This window comes from Acinonyx jubatus, chromosome C1 (genome assembly GCF_027475565.1).
Source record: "Acinonyx jubatus isolate Ajub_Pintada_27869175 chromosome C1, VMU_Ajub_asm_v1.0, whole genome shotgun sequence".
NCBI lineage: Eukaryota > Metazoa > Chordata > Mammalia > Carnivora > Felidae > Acinonyx > Acinonyx jubatus.
In genome coordinates this window covers 150200866-150217260 of record NC_069381.1, presented here as the reverse complement: position 1 = coordinate 150217260, position 16395 = coordinate 150200866, and the positions used below count along the sequence as shown (strand labels likewise).

The window sequence follows — 16395 nt, the reverse complement described above, 5'->3', positions numbered from 1 at the left end:
TGTGTAATTACATTGTCAAATTCCAACAATGCTCAAATTAATCTTCCTATTTGGTTTTGCATTAATCATATTTTTAATAAAGATCACTTGCCCCTGTGCAGACATTTCGGTACTCTGGCCCAATATCTTGTCTGAAAAACGAGCTCCTCCTACAACAAGCCTCATGCCTGGTTGTTCTCACATCAAAAATGTCTTCGCAGCATGCATTGGAACCCTTTTTAGAAAAAGATCTCAAAAAAGAGAATGCTTTGGGGTCAGCTGTTTGCTTTTACCAAAAAGTCAAGAAAACACGGCCTGGTTAATGTGAATGTGAACTCTAAAAATCTCATTCTTGAACAGTAGGAATACTACGAGGCTAGAGGATGTAAATTGCAGCAGTTGCCAGTAACCACTGGCCTCGCCACGGCCCTTTGGAGTGTTATAAGACTTTTCTTATTTTTTATTGGAACTACACCAGGAATTACACTCGGAATTATGTCAGTCCTGCGGCAATTTTCAAGAAGCCGCAAGTCCGCGATCCTGAAACTTTGACTGCTGACAAGAACTTGCTCGGAGCAGCAGTGTTATTAACAAGCCACCTTTCCGGCACCCCATCTGCACTGGAAGCCATCCCCAACTCATCACCTCCATCTGTCTCTCCGTACGACGGGGCGTGCACACCAGCAGGCTTCGGCCACGAGGTTCAGTTTGCTGCTGAGTTACTCATCAAACATCCCGTGCTGTGTGGACTCCTTACTCTCAGTACTGTGGGGTGCAGGCGACCAGTCTGTGAGCCTGACAGAAATGTACTTACCTCCTTTTATAATGAAGGCGCTTTAGGCAGTCATTGTGAGGCCTTGAGAATGAAGATATTTAAGCATGTGCCCAAAGAAATACATTCGGTACCGTGGGTGGCTCTCTGGGATTTATTACACCCCTCAGGGGAAGTGGGATCCCTCGATTTGATGTCATCCGGGCTTTGTTCTCTGCACAGTGTCCTCTGAAGGCTACCAGCTCTGGATTCTTGTTCCAGCTTTTAAAAGGCCTCTGAGGACTCATAAATTCAATGCTTCTGTATTAAAGCACAGGATATGCATGTGCCTACTGTTCTGTTCAGGTCCGGTCTTTTCCTGGCAAGACTCCACTTTCACTCTTGCTGCTGGGTACCGAATGGTATGCAAATGACTTACCACCCACTAGGGTTTTGTTGTTGTTGTTATTTGTTTATTTATTTATCTTTTTTTTAAGGAATTTTTTTTTTCAACGTTTATTTATTTTTGGGACAGAGAGAGACAGAGCATGAACGGGGGAGGGGCAGAGAGAGAGGAAGACACAGAATCGGAAGCAGGCTCCAGGCTCCGAGCCATCAGCCCAGAGCCCGACGCGGGGCTCGAACTCACGGACCGCGAGATCGTGACCTGGCCGAAGTCGGACGCTTAACCGACTGCGCCACCCAGGCGCCCCTTTTTTTCTTTTTTTTTTCTTTTAATTAAACTGGCCCCGTAACTCCCACTTTGCTTCAGAATGGTGGGTTATCCACGTTACTCCTGAGAAATTTGATTTTCATTTTTTTAAAGTCTTAGCTTCCTTTCTGGGTAGAAATGGGGAAATAGCGGGGGGGCGTTTCTCACATTGTTAGCTTTCTCGGATTCCGTGCGCGGTTGTGATATAGGGAAATCTCAATGACTGGCCACAGAACAGAATCGTACACAGATCCTAGAAGTCATATTTCCTTTGGGCTCGGTGCACGATGGAGCACATGGGCTGTAGAAAGCGAAGCCTTATGATGTAATTGGCAAGGGCAAGGCATGGATACTGTGGTAAAACTGTATTTCCACATCCAGCTTTGTCCCTTGCCAGCTACTTGGCCTTGAGTAAGTTAAATGACCTAAGCCTCAGTTCGGTCATCTGTAAAAAGAAGGAAATAGTGTCCAACTTTTAGGTAACTTTGGGATGTGGTAGTAATGAAACCAGATAGTACATATACTGGACTAGCACAGAACGTGGCAAATAGTAAATACTTAACTGTTAGGTTATACCCCTGTTATGACTGAGGACAGAATGTTCTTCTAAAAGCAAAGGAGAAAATTAAACCAAATGATTCTTTTCGATTTTCCTGTAGCCAAACTTTCTGCTTTATCATAGCCTACGATTTTTAACTCACGGGTGGAGAAACTGAAAGAGAAAATTAAAAGTGCTATTTGGTGATTATATTCTGGAGTTCTGCAATAGGACTCAACCACGAATTCAAGACTTCGGGTCCTCCAGATGTGTCTCTATCCATAAAACTGTATTTCCTTTGACTCGTATAGAACTGTGTACCCAGAGGGCACTCAATAAAAATAATGACAAAAATCAACCCATTGCTGCACACAGGAGTGAACTTGAAGATCGATTTCATATTATTTTTAGTGTTCTTCAAAGCACCCGGTTTCTTGGGGGAAAAGCAAGCCATATTGCTTGTAAGCTTTTATGTTTTCTTGTTTAACATCTGTCTTGGTCTCAGACTTTGCTACCCTCACTGTCATGTGGCAAACTGGTCCTTGAAATTAAATGTTATCAAACATACTAACTAGCTTATTTTATGGAACCAGGGAGATAGCTAGCTTTAGATTGAGGCACCAAATGACACCTACCCATCATATACCACGACAAAGGTTAATAAAAATGGTTCTTACACTAGAACATTGAAATCTTTAAGCCAAATGGCACACAAATGAGTCTAAGTAAAACTGGGAAAACATGAATAAGATGGGTTGAGTCCATCAATGACAATATCCTGATTGTAACCCTAGACTATAATTTTGCAAACTGTTACCATTGGGAAAGATTGGGGGAAGTATAGAGGAAAGATATTTCTGTATTGTTTTTCACAACTGCATGTGAATCTACAATTATCTTAATAAAATGTTTAATTAAAAATATGGAAGATAGATATCTTCATAACGATTCATACTTATAAGGATTGTTTCTAACACACCTTTAATTGCTCATTGCTTTGTATACCATCTAAGTGAGATGTTTTCTACAATTGAACGATTCAGTTGGTCCATAGTCTTTAGATTTCATGGAAAAATGGAATGAAGTGGCTAAACTACTATAGCCTGTTTGTTCTTTCAAACAAACCTAGGAAATTGGAACAGTCCTTACTTTTGGACTTAAAAAAAAATTGGCCAGAGGATAAACAGAATCCACAAAAAAATTTGCGTGTAAAGCAGCACAGAAAGGCCTTCAAGAGAAGAGCATCTCTCATTGATCTATTTTTAAAATATATTGTGACAAAATCCAAAAGTTTCCATCTTTCGGTTCTGAAATGTATATAACCATTAGCAGCAGCAGATGTTACTCCTGCTGGGACCTTAAACATAGTTATTTTCTGATTGTCCTTTCTGACGCCTTAATGTCCCATGGCCTATGGTGTTTGTTTATTTTTTATGTCAGATTTTCTTAATATTCTTGCTAAAATCACTGGGTGCAGATTCATGTTTCTCATGGTAACAGTGATTTTAATCCACTCACGTGAGCATAAACAATTGTTATCAATACTAAAGATCCAAAATGACTCTAGATCACTAGAGGTGGTACACTTGAGTGTTAGCATGGCAGGAGTCAGTGACAATACACCTTTTTCTTTTAGACGTCAGTAGAGCCGTGCTGATTTTAGCCATGGGAAAGAGTGCGGAAGGGGAGGAAACCATGGCTTTCTAGCTGTGTTTCTGTAACTCAGGTATTTACAGCTGAGATAACTAATCCTCTTGGCTTTTCTTTGCTTTAGTGAAAACGACAACAACACATAATGTATAAGACCGGATCTGATCATGGTGGAGTGTTACTTATATTTGTTTCGAACTATGTTAAAGGAAAAGGAGGGAAAGATGCTTTATTTTGGTTACCTAGCAATTATTTCCACATCTACTCCCCGTTATCTCACAACCCCTCCCCCAAGACTGTAGAGATCAGTATGGACAGTAAGTTTTACATTTTCAATATTTCCAGATACCATTCAGTCCTTAAAAATCTGAAAATTGTGTTCAGAAACTCTGAAACATCTATCCCTTTAACTTAGGTTGTTAAATAATGAGTTATAGGGAAAGACATGGAACACACATCTTTTTCTCTGATTGTAACTCAGGTGCCTTGGGGATATGATTTCACAGACCTTTAAACTAAAAGCATTCATAGCGTCTTTGCCTACTTTTCCCACAATCTGCATGTTGGGTCTTTCATCATCCACTCTCAGATTTAGTTGGAAATCTCCCAAAGTGTAGCTCATATAACTCTCCTTGAAAGGCACCTGCCCAATCAACCACACTTGACTTCAAGGAAGTTTTGTGGAAACTAATTACAGGAGAATCATGATAATCCCCAAACTCTTAGGTAAGTAGGAGACCCTGTGGAAGTATGTGGTCATATTAACAGCTTATTTATGGAATGTGGTCTTTATTTTGGCAATGTTTTTAACGGGTTCACTGTACACTTTTAAGGCACATGAGTATGCATTTGCTGCTCATTACTCGCTGCAGTTCTGGGGCAAAGCTGGGTACAAAGAGTCTCTGAAGGACAAACCCGACCATTCATCTGTACACATGTACCATGCTGGCTGCTGTGTGTTGTAGAAAGAGGCTCTGCAGATTCTCCAATCGGAGGAAATAATGAGCTTAAAGCAACAGCTCCTCTGAAAACAGTTGGCAGTTAGATAATGATGGATATGCTACAAATTCCAGATATACCAGCCAAGAGAGACGAACGATGCATACAAAGAAAGGAAGGCTAAAATCTATTACCTCTGTTTTAGGGGTGAAAACACAAGATGCTGTTCAGTATGGTGGCGACATTGTTTGAGGAACATTGTGCTACATAATAAACAGCACCACATTCCAAAACAAATTTCTTCCTGAAGGAGGTTATTAAGAAAAAAAAAAAAAATGGATGTGATGGGAAGAGCTGGAAAGTGAAAGTTGAAATCCTGGCCTCACGTTGAGGTTTTCATCTGTGCTCTTTTACGGAAATAACTTCACAATCAGCAACTTGGACCTTTTTTGTAAGGGGCACATGGTCTGGTCAACTTAAGACTGTGTTGATGGACGTCAATACCATCGATTAAAAAGTAAAAGTTCTGTCAAACAGTAGTTTGATCTTCATGACAGCAAACAGCCTGTTTGATGTTTTTATTGAATCAATGGATTTTTTTTTCGCTGAATTGATTGGTTGTTTTACTGTCATGTGGGCACTTCCTAAATCAACATGTGCCTCTGTAGAGGCGTTTTTAAAATCGCCTGAATTCATAGATGTGTCTAGAATTTTAGACTAACAGAATCTTATGAAATCCAAACTGCATCAGAATAAATGGCATCAATGCCGAGAAAGAGCTTTTTGTTTTTCCTTTTCCTAAAGTTGGATTTGAATTTCAGAATTCAAGCAACTCAGTGTTACAGACCGATAAAAGGTCATTTTTTTTCTTATCTCTTTTAAGTATGTACTTTGGGTGTTGACTGAGTTGTTAGAGAATACGCTATCAATAAAGGGAAATTGATTTGTAATAGATTTTTAAGGATAAAGAAAAAGGAAATAGATCCTTATGCTGCCACATCTCTTTAATAGATAAGCTGACACATTAGCCAGGTTTTCCTGCCTTTCAGGGGAGGTATCTACTATTCACTGTGGTCAAGATTTTATAAATGCCCAGTGGGTCCTGCAAAATGTCATTGTTTCTCTAATATATTTAGATTTACCAATAGGCTTTCGTTTTAACAGTGGAGGGTAAGCACAAAGATAAAGTCTGCTATATTCTGCCATGAAAGAGATGTATTGGCTCTTTTACTCTGCATATGGTGGGAGAAAGCGGTTGCAGATTTGTTTTATCTGTTCTGGTTTCAATGCAACATATTAAACACCACATCTCAAAGAAAAGACATTGATGCCACTTGTATAATCAGCGTGTCTTGTCTCCCACAGGGGCTGCAGTAGGATCTCTTTATAAGGTGGACTGTGATGACCCTGTAGGGTCAGTTTATAATGGCTCTGACCTATCCACTTTCAACACACTTTGGGGTTATTCAAAACTCCAAATTCACTTAATAATGAGATTCTACCTATTCGGTGCATCCCTTCCTTTGACACTAACTAACCAAAGTGTGCCTCTAGATTTTCTTCTGTTGTCCGTCCATCCATCCATCTATCCATCCATCCATTCACCGTCTTTCAGCCCTCAGATCCTCTTCAAGACATCTGACTTACAGCAAATACCTTTGATTCCTACTTGCTTGATCACAGTTATCTGACACAAGTTTTCCTACTTCCTGTCTTACGCAAACTTCCAAAATACCTTTGTTCTGGTATCCTTCTTATCACCCCAATAAGTCCATATATTTTTAGCTCTTTTTTCTTTGCATCCTATCATGTAAGGACAATTTAATGATCCAGAGCTTTCCTTTTCCTCTTATGTATCTGTGCTTTGTAATTATTTCCTGATTCTTCTGAATGAGCATTGATTTCTAGTAGCTCTATCACCACTGCCCACAAATATTTTTATGTCTTCCCTAACAAAAGGAAACGATGTCTCCAGCTCATAGTACTCTTCAGAGTTACTACACTTTTACTGCCAAGTTTCTCCAGAGAGCAATTTACAATTCCAGCCATCATTCCCTCACCATCCCTTCACTGACAGTCTGGCTTCCAGCCTCATCACTTTACAGGAACTCCTTTTCCCAAGGTCACCAGTGTCTTCCTAATTGCCAAATCCAACAGTGTGTTATCAGTCCTAATTCCTGAAATCACTGTAGCATTAAACACTTACTTGACTTCTTTGACTCTTGCCTACATTTTTTTTTTGTCCCTCAGAGAACTTGCACATTCTCATGGCTTCAATTTTAAGCATCAGGGATGGATGGACAAGGAGCTTTGATATCAGAAAGATATCCATTTTAATTCTCAATGGTTCTCCCATTTATTAGCTATATGATCTTGGATACAGTTTTTACCTCTTGTAACCTAAGTTTATGCCTCTAAAAAGTAGAGCTAATAACGTTTTTGCATGGGATAAATAGGATTAAGTAAAAATGAGCAGCATACAGTGGATGCTTAACAAATGTTCATGTCCTTGATTTTCCTGAATAATTTTCTGGACTTCCTGCTAAGTTTCAGTCATATAGTCTCCTTAGTTGCTTACTTCTACTGTGTGCTCCCAGTACCCCCTCAGTTGTCCATATTTAAGCATACACATCGTTTTTCCTCTCATGCCCATCACCCCAAACTTCCTCTTCTAAAATTCTTTGTTTCAGAGTCACCATGGCCTTCACAAAGGCCAGTGACAGCTGCCTGGGTTCACTTGGGAAGCTCTTGACTGCTGATCCTCAAAAGGGTTCATGGCCAAAGTTCTGAGGAATCTCCATATCTGTGGCTGCTAGTATTTCTCTTGATGCAATTCTAACTCTATGCTATATGAAAATATAACAAGAAATTGCTTGGTAAGCTGGCTTGCTCCTGACTTCTACCCTTGACTTTCTCTTCTGGGCCCAAGAGAGAATCTGGGTCCTGGTTTGGGTCCATTCTTGGCTCTCTCCTCAGCTCTCTCTGGTTTTGCTGCTTTCCCTAGAGGTTGATAAGCAAATTCATGGTTGCCCAGGCCACCTAAGTTGCCTCCCTAGATAGCTTTCTATTGCTCTCCCCTTTAGGGTGTGACAAGTGATGTCATCACTTTCAACCTCTCAACCTGGAGCACTTGAATTAGGTTTTCACTTTTATTCCCCTCCTCTCTCTCTAGGACAACTCCCTGATCCATTCAACCCTAAATAACTGTAACTTTGCAAAGCTTCATACATGCCTCTTTTCTTTTATTATTTATACCAGTAGAATAATAATGTCACTTAATAATGTTCTTACAGCAACAACAACAGCTAAGATTTGTTGAGAGCCTATGGTGTGCTAGCCATTTTGGCAAGACTTTACAAGCTTCGTCTGTTTTAAAAGAGAAAATTGAGGCTTAAGGTCATAGTAAGTACTGGAGCTAGGGATTTAGCTCAGATTTGTCAGCTCCCAAACCCATGTTCTTATTCACTGTTGTACTTTCTTTGAAACGATCACATTTCCTTGATAGAAGCATTTATGTGTTTTTCATAAGTATTTTTCAAACTGCGTATCTTTCTAACCACACATTTTGTGAAATTGCACTGAACAAGCGATTTCAGGGAATTAGAAATAAATTGTAAATAAATTATTACGTTAGTAAAGATTCACCCAGTATTAGCCAGAAAAAAGAACAGTCCCAATACTGAGAGAAACCAGGAGAGGGGAATAGTGTGATAGCACAGAGAAAGGAAATGTTGACAATTTACTCTCCAGTGATGTCAACTTGTTCATCAGTGGAGGCATTCTCTGGTTGGGAAGAAATAAAAGGGAGTGTCCTTGGAAAGAGTCAAAACTGAAACAAAGCAAATGGTGTCAGGCAATAGGAAGTCAATGGAGAGGAGCAGTGGTGTGGTTTAGGAGAACAGTTTCCTGCTTGAAATATTTCCCATTAGCATGAAGCCCTTGAACATGTGCACTGTAATGTCAAGACATTTGTATGGAAATTTTAGCACTCTTTGTGCATAGTCTGAGACAGCAATGGACTTGCAATCTGAACACTGAATTTTCTTCCTACCTCTACCACCAAACAGCTGCTTGACCTTGGACGGATCTCCCAACCGTCTTGGTCCTGAGTTTTCTCATCTCTAAAATCCCTGGAGTTGGACTGTGTGGGCTGTAAAGCTCTCCCCTGTTTTAGCAAGAGGTATTCCACCTGCTCAAAACGTGGTGAGGACTTAGAGCTTAGGTTTGTGGACCACCACCCCTGCGACCCAATTACTAATTCCATATGGATGTCACGGGTTGCTCTGCTCACTCGGATTGTGGAGGAAATTTAAAATCTTGATAGGAGAGTCCCCACATGGGGGATAAGCACACGACCTCAGAGGTTACACACCTTTTGTAAAGTACCAGAGTGTGTTAGCACTCAACTCTGCCAGCAAGATCCCTTTCTAATTCTTGAGTCAAGCCCTCTTCTGCCCCTGGGTGCATCCATTTCATCGCAACTGCTGCATATAACTTCGGTTGGCCTGTGGCCTGGGAGGGTCTGTGCAACCGCAATGTGCAGGAACAATTACAACCGAACAAGGGAATAATTTGGTCAGTAGTTTAGTATCTCAAGATCTAAAGAATGATCACCTTCCGTTAGACTAGTAGACCCAAATTGCCCTTTTTATTGCTTCGCTAAAACACACCACTTTGCCCAGTTCATTTATTGACTTTTTCATCTCAAGCACAAATTCTTACCTAGGTGGAAGTTAAAGGCCCACAACACACTAATTGTAAAAGCGAAGAGTGCCAATTCAACAGAATTCCAAAACCACGGGAAATGCCTGTGAACTTGACAACTCTTGTGTAAATGAAGCCTGAAAATGATTTTTTTTTTAAAAGAGGCCTTGGGTGTTCCTCAAAAAAACTTTACCTCTCTGTTACAAGAGCGCGTTTACCTATGGAAAATGACAGAAGCACTTGGTGTTAGTTGCAGTAAAGAGTAGGAAACACCGAGGTTGCTTTTTGGGAAATAACAAAAAACCAGCTGCTAAGATTTGATTTAAATCACACCCCCAAAATACCACCCTAGCATCCAGAAACATACATCATCTGCATAAAGAATCTAACCCTCCCCACCCCCACCCCCACCCCCACCACTGTTCTGCTTTGCAGGAAGCGAGCAAGAGTTAAAACACAAGAGCAATTTTTAGAGGAAACCTTACGACTAGCAATCAGTGCTAATAAGATTCTTTTCCTCTTGCAAGATTCACAGAAAGCCCTAGATCCATGCCGAGCACATTCAAAGGCAAGGGACTAAGAGCTCCTCTCACAGGTTCATTATCATTCTCAGGTTATCCCAAGCCAAGTGAATCAGGAAAGCAAATGAATTAGTGAGAATTACGGAGCCTCTGTGGTCTGAACCCACTCCAAATCTCGGTGAAGATGAAAGGTAGACGCTGATGTCTTATGTCCCAAGGTTCTCAGGATTGGAGCCCCAGCGCCTAGCTGTTCCTCGAGAGCCTTGCAGAAATGTGCAGGCAGTTAATGTTGCCTAACGTCTTCTGACCGTGGGTTCAGCCATGTGGGAAAAGTTTTACGAGGCTGCAAAACCAAACCCCCTTTCACTCACAATTAATTACAGAAGACTTGCTATAGCACCTAGCTTTCAATGAGTCCAGCATGGGCACTTTTCTTCTTATTTTGGTCACTTGCTAATAATCAAAGATACCAGGGTAATGCTTTATTATATGATGCTACCAAATGGGATTTTTGAAGGAAAAAAAAATGTATAAAATATTTGAAGTGCTAAGTGGTAAGCTTCTTTGCAAGAGCCGCTTTGAGCTGAGGGGCAGGATTTAATTTGAACTAAAGTCTTGGAATTACAGAAGTTGTTGTTGCTGTTGTTGTTTCTCTTGTTTTAAAGGCTCCTGGCAAACGGGGGTGGGCAGAATGGGGAGGTGGCATGAATTTGTGCTTGTGGTAGAGATACAGTGTTCCTTGGAGCATCTATGAAATTTAAACAAAACATGTAGTAAAGGTTTGGGAGTAGCAGTTTGTTTTCATTAAATACTTGTTACTGCTAATTATATTTGATCACTATAAAGAATACAGTTTAATTAAAGAAACACGGTGGTTAGAGAAATATTTGATTTCCAAAGGAGAACAATTTATCTTTTCATTAGTAAGTAGAGAAAAAAGTAATGGCGACTGTATGTTTTTCAGCATGTTATTGGTTTTTATGTAGAGGCTTTATTCCATTCCTAGGGGAAAATCTTATATCTGTTCCTAAAATTGTGGTACGCTAACATCATATCATGTTGTTTTCATGCATGCTTCAATTTATTTAATGTAAGTGATTATTTTAAAACGAAACATTTGGCAAATGATACAAAACAACATATTCTAACATCAATCTCAATAAATGTATCTTCTTTCTCTTTGGAGATAGTTTCCGTGTTAACTCTTTCAGTGAATGTTGAAAAGTACTGTGACGTTAACGTTTTCCCTAATCAACATATGGTTTTCATTTTCATTTTGCAAGGTAATATTTCAGCAGTGGTCTGGAGGAAATTAATGGAAAATGAAGGCAGATAACTATCCTTGTAACTAAAGCTTAGTATTCATGTTGCTTGTATATCATTGCATATAATAATTCTTTTAAGCAGTCACAAAATTTAGAAATTTTGACTTGTAGAAATGTATCCTCTCTACATCAGTTGTGTTTGAGTGAACGCCCATGAGTTCTGCAAGTGTAATGGACAAGGGCATATCTTAGTATAACTGTTATAATCTTAGGAAAAAGGATGATTCAAATATTGTGTTTATGGTATGTAAATGTCAGGGAGGACTCAGACTTAGGACAAGAGAAGTCCCTTTCTTTGTGATCTGCATACCAGAAACGGCATTGGAAAATAAGTACATTTAGAGGTTTGTGTCACGTTTTTAAAGGAAGTGATTTTCGCCTTACCATCTTGAATATATTGCCTGTAAATTTTGGACAATATTTTGTTTGTGAACTCTTTAGATGGTCTGCTGATTTTAACCATTTTTTTTTGTTATAACTCTCAAACACCACTAAGTTTACATATTAATGTGTTTGGATAATTATACTTTTCAAAACTTTTTCTTTTATCTCACAGGGAAAGGTGACCCTAAAAATTCATATTTAAAAGTACAGTGTAGATGTGTTTGAAGCTTCACAGCTATTTTTTCTTTTTACATTGTCATTCAAATGTGTAATTTCTCCTTAGCATATACAAAAATTGCATCGAACACAAGAGAACATAAAACATAAGCTCCTGATTCTCTCCAGGTAGAAGAGACATAGTCTCATTTTTGCTTTTGTGTTGCATATTCTGCTGTTGTCGCCGTTGTTATTTCCTACCATTACCACCTCCTTTCCAAGGAGAAGTTTTTCCTCTCTTTTTTGTAAAACTGAAATAATTTGACACTTCTGGGTAGAGGAGGAAAACAAACTTCCAGCTTTTGATAAATTACATGAATGCCTGTGAAAACCTGCATGTTCAAAACTGCTAAATCTGTAAGCAATTTCACACTGAAATCAGCTTTTTACTAGATCTCTGAATAAAGCACAGGAAAGCAATTAGAGCAGTTTGGTATACAATGAACAGCCTAGAAAGCTGCACTCTGCACGCTTCCATCAAAGCAGAAACACACCTTTGTTAATAGAAATATTATTTAAAATGCCGTGGACGGGCGGCAGCCCGCAGCAGACGCAAGGGCTCCTGCGTTAGCACAGAGGCCTGCTCTGCCCTCGCGCTGCCCACAAATGACCAGGGAAATCCCAGAGGTGCTCTTGAATTTCTGCATTCTCATTTCTTCGGCTGTAAAATATCTGTCACTCACATCCCACACTGGCCAAAGTGACACCTGCCAGTCTCAAGAACAAGGACAAATTATTGTCCGTCTGCCAACCGCGTCTCGGCAATGAGAGCAGAGCAGTGGTAGGCACGTGCATCTAATGGTGTATTGTTAAAGTCCGTAATCTGGTTTTTTTGGTGTTTCTTTCAAGGAGGTTGAGTTTCAGCATATTGTTGTTTAACATTCAGAACCTGGGTTTTTGCGGTCCGCTGTGCATCGTAACGACTCATTTAAGAATATTTGCAAACAGGTGGCAAAATATATATCGAATAAGCTCAGGCATCACTGTTCAGGGCAATATGATGTTATTGTCACAACAGACCCGTGGCATTCGTTATCCTTGGAATACTCCTAGGATCCTTTCAGGGCCAAAATCCAAAAGCATTTCCTCAGACCCACAATTCTGACCTAAAAGTTTTGTGGTGTGTGTGTGTGTGTGTGTGTGTGTGACACAGTGAGAGAGAGAGAGAGAGAGAGATCTGTCATCATGTCATATGAAGTTATGCAACATTCTATCCCTTGTTGATGAAATGCAACATGACAGAATGTAATGTAATGTAACGTATCAAAAATGTAAATAATATACTTTGCGGGATGAGATATTGGCTGTCAATTCCTATAGTAGGGCTCTGAACTGAACTTACTGAGGCGGACAGAAGCTCGGTGAACGCCAAACTGGCCGTGGTGTTTGAGAACCAGCACATACCACAGTTCACTGATTTCCCCAATTACTTTGGGGTACTTTGGCACATATAGAAATGTTCAACAAAAGTTCTCTTGTTGGACACTTCTGGGAAGTAATTTGATTGTTAATTACAAACGCTCAGGGTGATTGCTCTGCATAATTGTTTTACTCCTTCAGTCCTCCGTGAGAAGCTTATCTGCTGAAGGTTTATTTTTAGATCTTTGAATTTTTAACGTCTATGTCACACTGATGCAACATGAGTGACCTCTCCAGATAAAAATCCTTTAAAAATCTGTGAGAGGTACAAGTGGGGAGACAGTAGGACCACATGCATTTTATCACCGATAGCATCTGTAATCACAGAACACACACACGCACACACACACACACACATTTCAAAATTCTGTGCCATTTGAGAAATAACTTCAGCTATATGCTCTAAATGGCTTGAAAATCATAAAGAGTAAAAGGCACATCTCAGAATTAAACCGAATGCATTCCAGATACTATTCCTTTTTATTACCGAGCTGTGGTCTTGACTCTTAACAATAGACAACACAAAACAAGTCCGCATTGCTTGAAAGGTGAGTGGGCAGAGGCTCATCTGATACTGCATTCCTGAGAATGGAACCTTTTATTTGCTGTCATAGTGATGACTTTTAATTGTCCTAATAAATAAGCTTTTAAAAAGCTTCTAAAATGTTCTCTAATAACATACTTTGGTCTTTAGCCATAGAAATGCAGAAATAATTAGAAGTGGCATTTTGTGCACTGCCTTCTGGACTGGGCTGAAGGTGAAGGAGAAAGTCTCATGCTATCCTTGTCAGCTGCAAGGGTAATTACTGCTGGCTGAAATTACTCAACATTTGTTTATAAGCTCCCCAGAGCACGCTGTAAATAGATTGTCTGTTATAGTCCAATCACATTAAAACACTGCTCCTTGCAAACTGCTACCTCCTGTTTTCTGTAAGCTAGACACAGAGAGCCCGCTGCTCACTTATTGAGCACCGAGCAGGGAAGAGCTATGTGTAATGTGATTGTTTTCATTAGATTCCTCTCTGTCCAAGATCACATTTGGCGTTTGCAGAGTCTGAATGCTAGTGGGGTCCATTACGTTCATTAGGACCCTTTTATTTGCTTTAGGGAGGATGGATATCTTTATTACGGGATATGTATGTCACAGTTTGGAAGGAAATTTAAAACAGTACAGAAGAGTGACCACATACATTTCCTTCCACACTTAGGATTTGTTCATCTATATTGAGTTTTAGGAAGTTCATAGCATTTACTGGTTACACCAGTTTGATTTCATTTAGCTCATACTTATGGAGTCCTTGCTATATGCCTAACATGGGGCTAGGTACTGTGAAGATAAATATTTATTGTTTTTAAGGAGACTTAAATATAGCTGGGGAAAACTGACTTAGATGCACGATAAAGTTAAAGACTAATAAGATATGCGATAAAATACAGATTTGAAATACAATATGCACCAACACGAACATGCGAAGGCTACATATGGGTGATCAGCAAGTTTTTGTGTTTAGAGAGCAAATCGAATTTACTGTTTCATAAAGGTAATAAGGCTTTATGAATTAAATTAATTGTGTCCCCTTCAAAAGGCACCAGAGACAACCCAAAGAGTAGTTAGCTCAGCTTTTTGCTGAACCTTGCTTCCCATTTATTATTTCACATGAGAGAGATTTGACTGGACCTTTAGGCTGGCTGTCCTAAAATGTTTTGAATACAGAAGAGAACAGGAAATTAAAAGCAGCTCAACAGAAAAACCCTGGATATTCACTGAACCAAATCCTAGAATAGTCCAAGTTTGGTCTCTAATTGGTTAGTAAATAAGTTTAGCTATTTTGTTTTTGTTCATGTTGGGAAAAGAATTGGGAATCATTCCTGAGTTGTTTCCATTTATCATTGACCAAGATTTCCAAAACCTGGGTGATTATGTCAGTTTCATAACTGGGTGTCAGCAGTTTCAAATTAAAAAGCAAAAAACAAAAAACAAACAAACAAAAAACACATTATAAACCTATTTTGAAAAGGGAGACATATTGGATTATTGATTATGACTGGGTGTCAGCAGTTTCAAATTAAAAAACAAACAAACAAACAAACAACACATTATAAACCTGTTTTGAAAAGAGAGAGATATTGGAAGAAAAACATTGCAGAGAAGAGATGTTACTCAGTAAATGGCAGGCACAGGAATAAGAAATACAAATTGAATTTATATTCAGATCTGAGACACAAAAGGACTAGCTGTGAATTGGAAGAAAAATGGGCATAATCTTACTTTCCAGGAAATCTTTAAATATTTAGCCTTTCCCTTCTTCTACACCATTCCAAAGTTTTCTCAGGGAAATTATCCTTCTTTTTCATCTAATCTGGAATTGATATGGGGTTTTGGAAAACTCTCATTTCCTATTATGTATACCAATGTCACTGGAGAGCAGTTCAAGAGGTAGAGACATTTGGGTATCAGAAACGATGATTCAATTAGATTTTACGGTAATTCCCGGAAGTATTGTATTCTAGGGTTTAGTGCAGAAAAGAGCAGCAAATGCAGATCAGATTTGGGGTAGGCACGTATATTGCCATGGAAAGCCAGTGATACTTTACATAGAAAACTAAATGAACGTAAGGATGCCAGTGGTGTGTCCATTTCAGAATGTTTGGCTAAATTTATTTTCAAGAGAAAACTAAAGCCAAATAAAATTGTCCTTTAGGGCTGGCACACATTGTCTTAAAATAGACCAAATCCATTTGTAATCTATATAACATTTTTATATGCTCCCCATTACTCACTTTATGCCATTAGCAAAGCACTGAATCTTTAAAGAGAAACTTCCTACAGCTAAAAAAGACATTAAGGGGGAAAAATGCTGGGAGCCATAGTGACAGGTACAACTAAGCTTGTATCCTTCGGTTCCCTGGAAACCAGTCAAACACTATCTCATCTTGCAATGGTTGTGTCTGATCCTTTGCTTCAGACATCTTCCTAATAATGGCAACTGCAGAGGTGACTCTCTGCAAATAAGGGTTTGCAGCCACTGGGCATCCATCACATTTCTCCAGAGCAACATTAGACCACCCTAATGGGTACTACCGTCTTCATTATGATATTAATTCTCTAAATTTCCAAAGTGATTTCATTTGTAATATGACAAAGGCTGGCCGCTCAGGAGACAAACTGTTTTCATCCCCCTCCTGCATGCTCACAAAGGCTTGCTCTCTTTAGTCTTTGGGGGAAAAGGAATTTGATAGCATCAGATCTCTTGTGA

At 39.4% G+C, this 16395-nt stretch overlaps 1 pseudogene; it reads left to right on the top strand.

Annotated features, from left to right (window-relative positions):
* Positions 1-1209: 1209 nt before the first annotated feature.
* The window catches only part of LOC128314046 (peptidyl-prolyl cis-trans isomerase A-like), a 30077-nt pseudogene continuing 14891 nt past the window's right edge, over positions 1210-16395 (top strand).